The sequence below is a fragment of the Oryctolagus cuniculus genome, chromosome 5, assembly GCF_964237555.1.
Source record: "Oryctolagus cuniculus chromosome 5, mOryCun1.1, whole genome shotgun sequence".
NCBI classification, from domain to species: Eukaryota; Metazoa; Chordata; class Mammalia; order Lagomorpha; family Leporidae; genus Oryctolagus; species Oryctolagus cuniculus.
In genome coordinates, this window is record NC_091436.1 from 84,734,615 (window position 1) to 84,749,206 (window position 14,592).

At 40.8% G+C, this 14,592-nt stretch overlaps 1 long non-coding RNA gene across 4 annotated transcripts in view; it reads right to left on the bottom strand.

Annotated features, from left to right (window-relative positions):
• The window catches only part of LOC138849636 (uncharacterized), a 246,831-nt gene that overhangs the window by 169,622 nt on the left and 62,617 nt on the right, over window positions 1-14,592 (bottom strand). For all 4 annotated transcript variants that reach the window (XR_011388625.1, XR_011388623.1, XR_011388622.1 and 1 more), the window contains exon 4: window positions 1,950-2,067. This is a non-coding gene — a long non-coding RNA (uncharacterized lncRNA). The remainder of the gene's footprint in view (window positions 1-1,949; window positions 2,068-14,592) is intronic.

Consider the following 14,592-nt stretch of genomic DNA (forward strand, 5'->3'; position numbering starts at 1 on the left):
AGCTAGTGGGTGGACAACGATGCCACTTAATGGAACTAGAAAGGCTGGTGGGGAAGACTGTCGGGGAGGTCAGTGGCTACAGGAACAGAGAGTTCTGCGTTGGCTGATCATGGTTCGATTTGCAATGTCCATTAAAGAGAAGATGTCAGTTACTCTCTGTCAAGAGATGGCAGGAGATGCCTGAACAATCAATTTCTTCTTGTTATAAATCTGGAGCATAGGGGAAAGGTTGGGGCTGGTGATTCATACTTAGAAGTCTGTAGGGTACAAATGATGTTTGAAGACGAGATCCCCATGGAGAGAATCTTGATGGAGAAAAGAGACTTTGACTTGACCCTGGGACAAAAGCATTTGAAACAGAGAATGGAGAGAGGTCAGCCAGGAAGATTGAGCAGCAGTGGGCAGCAGCTAAAAAGCAGAAGACAGGTGAGGCAACACTGCAGAGAGACCAGGTAAGAGGAAGACATAGAGGGAACCATGGCATTTGGCAGCTCAGACCTTGAAAGAGCCTTTTCATGGGAGTGAAAGTGTGAGAAACCCCTGCTGTTCTTGAACTAATGCAGAATATAGGCCTAAAGAACTCTATCAAGTGCAAATATACAAGATACAAAAGAACTAGGAATCGGTACAGAGAATCTGGGAAACTTTTCTGTTGCCTATGTTAAATTAGACTCAACTTTTCATCTAGAATCATCTCTGGATCCTTTTAAAGTCAAAATGGGCAGGGACAGGGATCTTGGATGTCAGACATCGAGTTATGTAGCATTTCACAAAGCAAATCATCTCCCCCAGCAGATTAGATGATGAAGTAAAAGGAAGCTGAAATAGAGGAGAAAATAATTAGAGAAGGGGAAATTTGGCCCAGAAAATGTAAGAAGATACAAGGAAGAAGGAAGGAGAAATAGGGAGAAAGTACCTCGGGGAGGAAAGAAGTTATAAATAAGAAAGAAAAGAAGTAGGGATGGGCGTTTTTTCCTTTAGGCATAGCCCAAAATGAAATTTGAACTACCTGCCAATCTCAGAGGAAACAGAACCAGACAGAGTAAATATGGAAAACATTTCCACTTCAGACAATATGCCAAGGACTGAGGGACAAGGAAAGAATAACACATTAGACAGGAGAAAGGGATTATAATATGAACAGGTGGGCTACAGAAGTTACTTATTTTCTGCGTGTCTTTAAAAAAATCACATGGCTATTTATGAACACAAAACCTATGCCCCCTTACTGGTTGGTTTCTGCATAACCAGGCATCTTATTAGGCTGCAGGAATGCCCAAGGGGAACTAGACTTAGAATCAAACGAGAATGGAGAACATAAAGTCCTTTTTTAAACTTGATATCCTATTTTAATAGCTTGAATAAGCAAATTTTGGAAATGAAGAAACTTAAGTAATACTGTAAGAACAAAAGCCAGTTGACTTTAATCTTTCACATTCCTGTGATGGATTTTGCAAAGTATGTAGTTTAAAGCCATAGTAATCATATGATGTTGAAGACTCCTGGGCTTCACTGTAAATATTTGTTGGTACTAACTCCAGAGCTGCCAGTAAACCATGGTCAAGGAGGGGTGACTTTCAGGTGAAAAAAACTAGCCAAAACCCAATCTCAGGATCACAATTCTGTTATCCACTCATGGTCTCTACCAACAGGCAACACCATCTTCTACCATCCCAGCCTCTTCTCCCCAGGGGCCCCTGCAATGGCTGTGCCTGAGATCCAAGTTTGGAAGACCCTGTTTACAAAATTTTTGTCTGGTGTTGAGATTCTGGTTCACCTGGCCATTTTTCTGTCAAATCAGAAACTTAGAGACATCACCACTCAGGTTCCAACTTGTTTTTTGGTTTTGTGGCCACCAGTAGTTTCACCCTTATTAAAAATACAGAGCACTCTATAGGAATGGGAAAAGGGGTCATACAATCTCAGCTCCCTAGACTCAAGAAACTCACGTGGTCAGTTGAGGTCATGTGTGTTTCCCTTCTTCAACACAGGAGCATGGGATGGTGGCAAGAAACATCCTCCTTCACACAAAAAAGGAGGTCATATGTAGTTCATTAGCAATGACATCTGGAGAGAAAATAACAGTGGAGGAAACACCATTAAAATTATTTCATGACTTCTGTCTCTTATGCAGTTCAGAAAGGACAAACCCAAAGAAAGACAAATATTTTTAAGTAAACAACTACCTAAAATAGACTCAAAGTACTATCTTTCTCAAGCTACAGTTCTCCCATCACTGAAGCAATAAGACAGGAGTCTTCATCCCCAGAATTGAAGTCTTTGAGAATTATTCAGGTTTCTTACTCAGTTAATTTTAAGAAGGATCCAAGCTTAAGCAATGCCAAGTCATATCAGAGCAGTATGTTATTGGATCTTTATTGAGATGTAGCAGACTAATTCTGGCAAGTTGAGGTAAGTCTCCTCTCTAGCCAGAAAAGCAAAAATTAAAATCAAAGAATACTCAAGAGGCTTTATCTGACAAAGAGATGGAAGGGGGCAGCCCCTGAGGCTAGCTATTACTCTAGAGAATGATAGTAGACTCACAACCTCTCCTAGTCCTCATGACTCCAAGTAAACACCTGATTTCCCTCAACATTTACACACTGTGGTTGCTATGGTTTTGGATGTTTGTTTTTCAAAACAGCATTAAGAAGAAATAGTCATGAGGGTATGAAAATCCAGAGAAGGTAAAGGAAAACAGTTTTTATAGGTCATTCAGATTTCCGGAAGGTTCCAAGGAGGAAATAAGCCAGGTAAATCCATGTGCTTTAATACAGAACCCAAACGGTAATGAGCGCCCCACTGTATTATCAGCATATGTAGAATCCTGGATTGCCTTCCAAATTACAACAGAGTCTCAAGAGAGTACATGATTCTATGTTTTGTCTTACAATAAGATTAAGTTTAGGCTAGGGAATAGATTTGGGGGTAATGAAAGTAGGGGAAAATCCACATCCTATGATATATTTTTCTTACTGCAACTGTTGCTAAGGAAACCACTTCCTATCCATACACTGCAAATGTTTCCCCTATTTGTTATTCTCACAAAACACACAACATCATATTTAAAACATAAAGACAAGAGGCTGGTGACATACACTGGGGGATGTGCAAAGCTCTAAAATATTAGAGAAGAGACTAATGTGGGTGTTCCAATAGTCAGGGACCAATGTGCACTTAAAAGAGAGAAAGCCTGCTCTCTATTTTTAGTATTGAAGTGTCCAATTCAAGCTGGGGGTGGGGGATGATCTCTTTCATAAATGCCTTTGAACATCAAAGCAGAGGCTTCTGTTTCCATGAGTGTGCCTCCATCAGGCAAGGATATGGAACTCATCCTTCGTAGAATCACACAGAATGAGGGAGCTGGCAGAGCACTAACCTAATCTAAGCTCTTCATTTACAGGAGAGAAAGCAAAGAAATTTGTCAAGGTAACATGGTCACTTCATGACTTAACTGAGACTGGAAGTGATGTTCTGACCTCCAACATGGGAAACAGAAAGGAGAAATTGCTGACAGCTGAAATCCAAAGACTTCATAGAAAATTAGACATTGAGGTCTTTCAAGTTCAACTTGCCTGCATTGCAGAAATCCCCAGAAAGTTTCATTTTGATTCACACTAGAGGCTTGGGAAATCATGACTCCTGCTTAATACACCAATACATTTTTCCATCTAAGAAGACAGTGGAGGCTAGGAGAAGTTCAGGTCTCACTGGAACAGGCATAATCACAATACTTCTACAACTCTCAGGAGTGCTGTAAAACTGGTAAAATCACTCTCTCAAAGCTTTTCTCAAGGCTCTAGATTCTATTTAATTTTTTTCTCTTCTTCTCTTTCCAGTTCCCTCTCATTATGCTCTTGTTGGTTGCAATAATATCCAAAGAGAAACAGAAGAAAAAACAAAGGGAGGAATTGGGAGCAACAAAGAAGCAAGCAAGAGAAGAACCTGACCTTTGATGTAATGATTGATGGTGATGATGATGATGATGATAATGGCAAAGAAGAATTTTGGCTTTCTGTTGCTGAGAATCAGTTATTTTAAAGAACTATAGTCTGACCTAGTTAACTAGAGACTCCCAAATATTAAATATATACTTCCGTTATTTACTATAATTATTGCATTTTCCTTTTCATTGACTTCTTGATAGAAAGTATTTCAATACAATGATATTTACCATCTGTCAAATGTGCATCTGCCTTAGGAAAGCAGTCCTGTTGGTGGGGTGTTCTGAAGTCTGTGTGTTTTATCCCTTTCCATTCTTGAAGTCTCACCCCCTACTTCATCATTAAATACACACACACACACCCAGCATAAAATACATTCTGCCTCAACCTCCTGGAATTTTTTAAAAAAAGAATTATGCTCTGTGACATATAGGAAAACTTCATGCCCTTAAAAAGAAATACTATGAAATTTCTCTAAATTGTCCATCTCTCCTTTGTGGTTCTAAACCTAAATATAGGTAGATGAAACTGCTATGTGGGGCTGGCACTGTGGTACAGTGGTTAAACCTGTCGGTTCAAGTCCCAGCTGCTCCAGTTCTGAACCAACTCTCTGTCAATGTGCCTGGGAAGGCAGTGGAGGATGGCCCAAGTACTTGGGCCCCTGCCACGCACAGAGGAGACCTAGATGGTGTTCTGGACTACCAGCTTCAGCCTGACCTAGACGTTATGGTCATTTCAGGAGTGAACCAGTGGATGGAAGATCTCTCTCTTTCTCTGTCACACTCTTCCTCTCTCTGTAATTCTGCTTTTCAAATAAATAAATAATCTTCGCGGTGCGCTGGCCGCGGCGGCCATTGGAGGGTGAACCAACGGCAAAGGAAGACCTTTCTCTCTGTCTCTCTCTCTCTCGCTGTCCATTCTGCCTGTCAAAAAAAAAAAAAAAAAAAAGGAACTACTTCCATTTTTCAGCACACTTGGCCTCTGGCTAATGCAGAGGGTACACTGGATGATGAGACAAAAACCAAAGAATTCTTAATGAACCAAGCTAATTTTCAGTTCTTTTATCTTCTACACCTGTGCTTTTGAGGTAGTGTGCCACCCATAATAGCATTAACTGTTGGCTTCAAATGTTTTTCTTGTACAATTTCTAATTGTAGGTTCAAAACCTTGATGTTTGTTCTTAGAAACTAGATATCTCTTTTTCAAATGTGATCAGAATTACTACAGTTTCATATTCTAAAATTATTGAAAGATGTGTGATAAAAAACATTATGAGAGGTCGGAGTTGTGGTACAGCAGTTCAAGCCACAGCATGCAATGCCAGCATCCTACATGGGTGCTGTTTCTAGTCCCAGCTGCTCCACTTCCAATCCAGCTCCCTGCTAATGTGCCTGGGAAATAAGCAGAAAATGGCCCAAGTGTTTGGGTCCCTGCTTCCCAAGCAGGAGTCCTGGGTGAAGTTCCTGGCTGCTGACTTTGTCCTGGCACAACACTAGCCTGTTGCAGCTATATGGGGAGCCATCTTCAACCAGCAGATGAAAGATCTCTCTCTTATGTGTCTCCCTCTCTCTGTGTAACTCTTTCAAATAAATAAATAAATCTTTAAAAAAAGAGAGAGAGATGAATAAGATCTTTTATCACTAGTGATTGTCCAGAGAATACTAGCTTTTGCTTGTATGGTGCTGTAGTTTGAATGTGTTCCTTGAATTTCATGAATTGGAAACCTGATACCCAATGCAAAAATATCAGGAGTAGAGCCTACCAGGAGATAGTTAGGTCATGAGGGTTCTACTCTCATGAATGTATTGATGCCAATTATAGAAGCGCTTAAGGCTGCAAATTCATCTCCTGCTCACAGGTGCACTCACGCTTTTGTCCTTCTGCCTTCCACTGCTCGACCAGGACACAGCAGGAAGATCTTCACTGGATTGTCCTCACAATCCTGGATTCCCTGCACCCAGAACTATAAAAAAATCTATATGCTTTATAAATTACCCAGTCTCAGGTATGGTTACAGCAGCACAAAACAGATTAAGACATACAGAGATTTGTACTTTTGAAACTATTTTCTCTCAGGAATAGCTTAAAATAAAATAAACTTAAAGAGGCTTTATCTGAGAAAGAGACAAAGGGAAGGCAGCCTGGGAGCTAGCCATTACTGCATAGAATGACAATAAAGAAGAGAAAACAAGACATTCTTTCCTATGCAAATTTTAGCTTTCCTGCTATAGGTTAGAAATTACCTATTGAGCCTTCATGAATTCACAAAAAAAATTTAGGTCTACAGTTTATGATCTCTTGCTATTTCACTTCATGTGGGAGCATAAGAAGCAAAAAAAAATCAACTCATTATCTCAGGGAAGTTATTATATAGTCACATTATTTGTTTGTGTGTGAAAATATAAAGTCCCATGTTTTCATATATATAAATGCCAATTAGTGTCTGTAAAAAGAAAAGAACTTGCAAGCTAAAGACTTATGCCTCTGTTATAATCAGTCTTATCTGACTTCAGACAAATTGTTACTGTACATAAAATTTCTGCCTTGAACAGAACAGAGAGAGGATTTATTGAACACAGATTTTGAGCAAAATGCAAAACTCTTGGAATTCTTCAAGAAAAGCAGTGACCTCCTAAAGAATTGGCCTTCTAAATAGTAGGATAAAAACAAACATATATATATCATCAAGTTTTCCTCTTCTCACTGCAAACTTTTTGTAGGTGACCTTTAGCTCAAGTGCATCTGTGTTTATGTCTGGGTGTGCAGAGACAGAAAAACAGATGAACTGTAAGAATGCCAAGCCCTTGGAGAAATATCTGCCCATTGATAACTGGAAGTCAGCTCATTTATTTTAAAATTCAGGAAAATATTTACGGTGATTCTAAATTCATAACATTTTACTTTAAAGTTGAGGTAGTCCCAAAAAACATACCCTCCCTGCTACTAGAAAGTTAATGTTGCTGACTTAATTCATCAAAAGGAAGTTGCATAAATAGCCTTCATTTTATCAGCTCTCAAGTCACAGAAGTAGAATGGTGTATCATAAACATCCTCAAGTCTTCTAAAGTGAATGCTGTCATCTCATGATTAGAAAATGGAATAGCTGAATCCTCATTCTTGGTTGTCCAGCTACCTTGAACATCTCCTACAGCCCCTCCTCTAATCCAGACTAGGACAACCTCAAAGCTGAGGACTTGGTCTTGACACATAGTGAGGATGCAGGAATTAGTTGCGAATGAAGACAACAATCTATGATTCTTGTGGTAACCACAAATATTTCTACAAGATACGTTCTAATACAATCATTGGGAAAATTGGAATAGGCCTTTAGACTTTGTTTAGCTATTTTGGAAAGAATTCAAATGGAAGATAAATGTCCCTATCTATAAATAGGAATGAAAACTAACATTTTTCTCATTAAACTCATTCTCTCCTCTATCTGCAAGACTGCAGGAAGATTTGTGACCTCCATTTTACTAAATAAGAAACTACAAGTCAGAAAGTTCAGTAATTTGCTCAAGTTCACATTATCTAGCAAATGGGTGAGCCACAATGTAACCAGACTGGCAGATTCCATAGAAACCAAGTCTTTCTACTCTATTTTCTACCGCAACATGTCTATGCTAACTCACATACTAAGGGAATACAGCTCCTCAGAGGCAGGGAATTAGTTCAGTCCATCTTTTTTTTAACTTTCATTTAATAAATATAAATTTTCAAAGTACAGCTTATGGATTACAGTGGCTTTTTCTCCCCATAACCTCCCTCCTACCCACAACCATCCCATCTCCTGCTCCCTCTCCCATCCCATTCACATCAAGATTCATTTTCAATTATCTTTATATATAGAATATCAATTTAGTATATACTAAGTAAAGATTTTAGCAGTTTGCACCCACACAGAAACACAAAGTGTAAAGTACTGTTTGAGCACTAGTTATACCGTTAATTCACATAGTACAACACATTAAGGACAGAGATCCTACATGTCCTACATGGGGAGTAAGTGCACAATGACTCCTGTTGTAGATTTAACAATTGACACTCTTGTTTATGGCGTCAGTAATCTCCCTAGGCTCTTGTCATGAGTTGCCAAGGCTATGGAAGCCTTCTGAGTTCACCAACTCCGATCTTATTTAGACAAGGCCATAGTCAAAGTGGAAGTTCTCTCCTCCCTTCAGAGAAAGGCACCTCCTTCCTTGATGGCCCGTTCTTTCCATTGGGATCTCACTCACAGAGATCTTTCATTTAGGTCATTTTTTTTTTTTTTTTGCCAGAGTGTCTTGGCTTTCCATATCTGAAATACTCTCATGGGCTTCTTAGCCTTAAGGGCTGATTCTGAGGCCAGAGTACTGTTTAGGACATTTGCCATTCTATGAGTCTGCTGTGTATCCTGCTTCCCATGTTGGATTGTTCTCTCCTCTTTAATTCTATCAGTTAGTATTAGTAGACACTAGTCTTGTTTATGTGATCCCTTTGACTCTTAATCCTGTCATTATGATCAATTATGAGTTCAGTCCATCATTACCTTGCTGGTGCTAGCCTAGTAATGAATAAAAATCTATTGCATGAAGCAACTCTTGTTCAACAACATGCAGCTTCCAGCCCAAATTAGAGATGTGCCCCAGATAATGTTCAGTGCTCAGGGCAGCTAAATAGGGATCCATCTATAAGCAGCTCATCTCTTACTCCAATGTGTGTTTTTTCACTGAGTTCCACGCTGAGGGAAAGGTTGGAAATCAGTGCATAGCTTTTCAATGCAAAGTGTTCCTAACATTAAGAGTGATTTCCAGGATTTCTTCCTTGTTCAAGTTTTGAAAGTCACAGGTTTGGCCACAGTTGGAGCAGAAACAAAGAGAAAATGGACACTGTGATAATGAGTTAATCATCTGAATCGGGAATGAAGGCAAGGTTCCTTGGCAAGGAAGAATTAGAAGAAACCCCATCCCAAAAGCAAAGAAGGAGGAAATTGGATCATTCATCAGGGCTATGAATGGGATTGGGGAAAATGGAGATGGGGGGTGGGGGAGACAGAGATGAAATGTGAGCTCTCTGGGACTAGGACTCAAATTGCTTTGCCTAAAAAGTTTAGAAAGCCATGCTGTATCTTAACAGAAGATCTAAGTGCCTTATATCACTCTTCATAATGACAGTAGTTACCATTTATTGTGTATATATTATATACCAGGTATTTTTACATTCATTAACAATCTCATTTAAAATCTCATACAACTCTCTAAAGTGTATATTATTGTCCCCACTCAGACATCAGGAATCTGAATCTCAGAGGGGTAATTTGCCCAACATACACCTGAGAAAGAGTGGCCAGAACTCAGCTCCTTTAGACTCTGACTCTAAAGCTCACACTCTTCCCACCACGTCTTGCAGCCTCAGCCCACATACACTCTTTCCTGAGAGAGGCAGATGTTCCCCTTCATCTTTCTTAACAAATATCTTCAAATGAAATAAAAGTGGGGCAAGGACACATCTAACTCCCAGAGCCTTGCTGTAGCTTAACCAATTAACAGTGGCAGAGTGCTTTAAATGAAGTGCAGCCTAGGTCCATGGAGACCCCGGCTGATGCCATCCAAGGTCTCCAAAGCCAAATCACCTTGAAATCAGAGATGACTCCCTAAAATTTGCATGAAAATGTGGCCTCTTAAAGTTCCCCAGAAGTGCTATGTGGGGTGCCACATATGCTACAGAATTTAGGGTATCATACGCTTTCACCATGGGCTTATTACTAAATCCCCAATATTAATAAACCTGAAAGGGTTCTTGCCTAATATTTAGAGAATTCTAAATACCAGCACAGATAAACGAGGCAGCATGGTACATTTTAAGCTTTTATTTAGTGTGAAAGATGCATAGGAGAGTGAGAGAGAAAGGTAAATCTGGGTTCATACCCAGCACCAGGAACCAGCCACGTGGAGGAGCATCTAGGTCAGGAAGCCTAGGGTGCATGGCCTTCGGGCCATGTGCCCTGGAGGCACAGGACTACAGCAAGCCCCCTCCTGGCAAGAGGCCAGGGAAGATGAGAAGGCCCAGACACACTGTGTCCCAGGCTTTTAACCCACTTTCAAAGAGGAGTGGTTAATAAACCTGATTGGCTGGTGGGCACCCAGGTGTGGCCAGGTAGGGTGAGAGGTCACACAGGGGCGTGGCGAAGGCATGGTCTTCTAGCTCACAAGCCTAATCTATTTTAACCTATATGCCTGCCTACTAGAAGTCAGATGACCAAATGGCCCAACCACAAGCGTCAGCTCCACCCTCCACCCTAACGGGATTTGCTGCTCCCACTTCCTTACCTCTGCAAAGCTATACAGATCTGTTCTCCCAGTACAGGCTGCTATTCTCTCATGCATGGGGAGGCAGCCTGTTGGGTTTCCCCCACACAACAATCACCTTTTCCCTGAAAAAAATAAATGAACAAATAAAGTGCAGCTCCTTGAATGCCAAGGAGTTTGCAGGAGTTTGGGGGCTCTGGATGCAAAGCTCCACAGAGCTTCTAGTTCCCACAACAGCCACAAGAAGAATTTCAGGAGAAGCAGGGAACTCTGTTCTTGGGAGGAACCTTCAGAACCCTCATCTGCTGGGGTAGAGAACACTCTTTACAGCAGAGCTGCCGCCTGAAAAAGCTCCTGGACAAGGAGAAATGGGCCTTAAGCTTCCAGAAGAGTCTGAGTGATTTTTTTAATAGAGCTTACTGAGCAGAGAAATTGAATAAGGGGAAGCCTATTTATTTGGGGAAAAAAAATACATAAATTGCCTCTGAAGGGTTGGAGTGGCCTAGATTGAGTCTCTGATTGGGAACTGAGGACAAGGAAACAAAAGTTTTCCAAACAACTAATGATGAATAATTAAAAGTGCCTATTGCAGCCTAGACCACCGTTCTACCAGCTTCTTACAGAGGTGTCAATTGACCACCAGCCTCAGAAAACCATCCAGAGTAAAATCCTTTTTTTCTTCATGACTCCAAGACAAACAATCCAGGAGCCCACTGGAAGAGTTGGATGCACTATATTTAGTTCACCATGTGTACTGAAGAAAAGTGGTATACAGATGCTAGAAGGTGGAGGATGGAGAGCCTAGACAGCTATGGGAATTGCTGTTCGACTTTCTCATGTCAGATTTAATCCCACTTCTGTGTTCCCATCAGAGCACAATTCACTGTGGCATGGCTTCCTCATCCTCATCTTTCATCTTCTTTACTCTTCCCATACTTCAGCACTTTCTCAAGCCCAGACGGGCGTATCAGTTAGCTTTCACTGTGCAACAATCACTCCAAGTCCTAGTGGCTTAAAAGAACAGCCATTCATGTACAGTTCACAGTTCTGCAGATGGATCAACAATATGGGCTGGGTTCCCTGGTTCTTGTCTGAGCTCCTTTAAGCAGCTTCATAGCTAAGTGACTGCAGTTGACTGGAGGTCAGCAGAGGTTATGGGGGTTTCTGATCCATCATCATCCAGCCAGCTAGTTTACCCTTGTTTCTAAGTGACTCAGCAGGATTTCAAGAGGAAGAGCAGAAGTATAAAAAGCCTTTTTTTAATTTATTTTTTTTACAGATAAAGTTAGACAGTGAGAGAGAGAGACAGAGAGAAAGGTCTTTCTTCCATTGGTTCACTCCCCAAATGGCCACCACAGCTGGAACTGTGCCAATCCAAAGCCAGGAGCCAGGTGCTTCCTCCTGGTCTCCCATGTGGGTTCAGGGGCCCAAGCACCCAGGCCATCCTCCACTGCCTTCCCGGGCCACAGCAGAGAGCTGGACTAGAAGAGGAGCAACTGGGACTAGAACCCGGCGCCCATATGGGTTGCCGACACCACAGGAGGAGGATTAACCAAGTGAGCCATGGCGCCGGCCCCCAAAGCCTCTTGACTAAGCTCAAAAGCTGGCCTAATTCTTTTCCCTTGCATTCTGTTGACCAAAAGAAGTCACAAGTTCACCATATGTCAAGAGGCATGGAAGCAGATTTTATTCCTTCATGGGTGGAGCAGCAAAGCTACATTGCAAAGGTCATGAATTTGGGGGTGGGAGGAATAACTATGACCATTTTTGCAAAAAATCTAACACATTTGGGGTTTGGGGAAAAGGATCTCCATTACTCTACATCTTACTCTTTAGTCCCTTCCCATCTGCTCAACAAATCACCCAAGTCTCTGTGAGTTTTTTGTTTCCTGAGTCTGCCAAACTCTTTTGAAATGATATTGTCAATAGATTTTGGAGAGCTACTTCTCTCTGCTTGGTTTTTTTCTTTTATTTTTCCTTTTTTTTTTTTAATTCCAAATATCTTGCTGAGAAAAAAACAAATAACATTAGGAAAATAACATATTCCAAAGTCTTAGGAATCCAGTTTGTATTTCTTTTTCTAAATTAACAATACAGTTTTCATAAAGTCCAAAACCCCAAACACTCTGATATTCTTGGCACACTATTTGTTCTCAATAGCTTCAAGCTTACTTTTAAGTCCTCTGTAATTCTGCTGGAAATCATTAAACAGTGAGTCACAGAAGCTCTCTGATGGCCTCCAATAATGATTTTACCATCCACACCAGAGATTTTTTTTAAGTTCCACTTAACAAATTTAATACATCACTGAGATTATGTCTTGGGAGGTTCCCAGTTCTTTCCTTCCACGTCTCCTCGATGAGGCTCAGTGTCAGTGAGTCCCTGTACTCAAAGCCCTCCAGGGATCATTTCTGGATTCTGAGAAGACAACTGTCTCCGGAAATAAACACTGCTGCTGCTTCTGCCCTTTCTGGTATCCTGGAATTTGTTCTGAGATGCCCCCCACTTCTTTTATGAGTCTCCTGCTTGAAGTCATTCAAGAAAGATCATCTTCAGCTCATGGATGGAGCTGATGCTAAGGAATTGAGCTGATTCAATCTAGATTTTCCACATGCACCTGAGTGTCTAAGAAATACTGAAAATGCACAGCCCCAAGCTCCACAATTCAAATATTAGTAGAATTGATCATTTGAAAAAATATGTCAGTTTTCCTTGCAAGTTCTAGATGTGTCTTCATCTCCTTTATAAATTGTTGTCTTCCTTCTTGTCCCCAAGAAAGGGGCAGTCCTACTCCTCTCCATGATGTATCCCACTGTCTCTCTGTATCACTCCTTCATCCCACAAAATCACTCCACTAGTTTTCCCTCTTCTCTACCTTTCATTTCTCCTCCCTTAAACCCATGCCTTCAGCCTGCAGATGTAGCCAAGAGTTCCTAATCCCAAAATAAACTTCCATCCTACCTGTTGTCTTTTCTGGCTGCCTGTCTTCTGCTTCCTTACCCTTTGTCTGCAGTTGAGCTGTCATTTGTCTTCAGTCCCCCACATCTCCACTGAGTGAACAAAGGAAAATCCAATGACTCTTTCCCAGCTCTTCCCCACTCGTCCTATCAGCAGCATCCACCACTGTTTATAACTACCTCCTTTGGTAAGCTCTCTCCTAAAAAGAAGTCCCCAGACTTCTCTGTCTGCTCTTTCTTCCTTCCAGAGACTCCTCTTTCTCCTACTTCCTCCTTTAATGTTGGCTCTCTTTCCTTATTCTAAACTCTCCCTGGGAAATAGTCCTTTTCCCTACTCAACATACTAGACATTTCATTCTAAATGTCCCATAGACTTTTTAACTCAACGTTCCCCAAACCAACCTTATTTTCCTCCTGGCATCAACCCCCATGTCACTTGTCCCTCTTTCTGCATTCCTCATCTAAGTTTACAGAAACTGGTCTCCTCAGTATTTATTCCCTCCTTTTAGTAATACAAGTTTTATTTTGGCATTCAAGGTACTCAGTTAAAGACTACATTTCCAAGCTTCCCTTGCAATTAGGTGTGGTCACGTGATAAGCCATAGCAAATAGAATATGAATATAAGCAGTGCAACTCCCAGGTCATGTCCTTATTAGCCAGTATTCTGTTGTCTAAAATCACTTACCTTGAACAACATAGTAATTGATACCAAAAGTAAAATTTATGAACTTGTGCTTGTCAGTCATTAGTTTATCCCAACTACCCTCATTCCCATTCTAGAGGGACCCACCTTTCTTTCCTGTCAATGCCTTAATCTTTACCTGTGAAGGACAGCAAACTAAGTAACGCAGGATTAGGTTCCACACATGATTTTCAGCAACATAAATCCCTTGCTACAAGATATTTAAAAATTCTTCTAGGATATCCTTAGGAATTGCTTGGTCTTTGATCTTCTACTGAGCTGAGAATGTAAAACCTGGGTCCTCTATTTTCTTTCTTTATGTTCTCCAAGGCATTTTGAAGCAATAAGCCAAGCCACAGGTGTTACATTCTTCATGTGCCCTCTGTAATATTTTTTGCATTAGCCACTCCACCTTATCTTTTAGTTGAGATCATCTAAGCTACCAGAGTTTAATGATCACTTCTGGGATTATACAACTATGTGACAGAAAGGTAACCAAAACATGTAACCTATACATTTGTCTATATGTGAAGTCCCTATAACTACAAAAATATAAACCATACAATAAAATGTCACCAAAAACACAAGGAAAGGGCCATAACCCTCTTACCTGACTGGGCCCAGTCAAAATGATTTCATCTGGCCCCTGTTGGCTATGTGATTTTCTGTGAAGACTTGCCAGGGATATGCCTCTACGAATCATAAGAAAGGAAGTGCATGG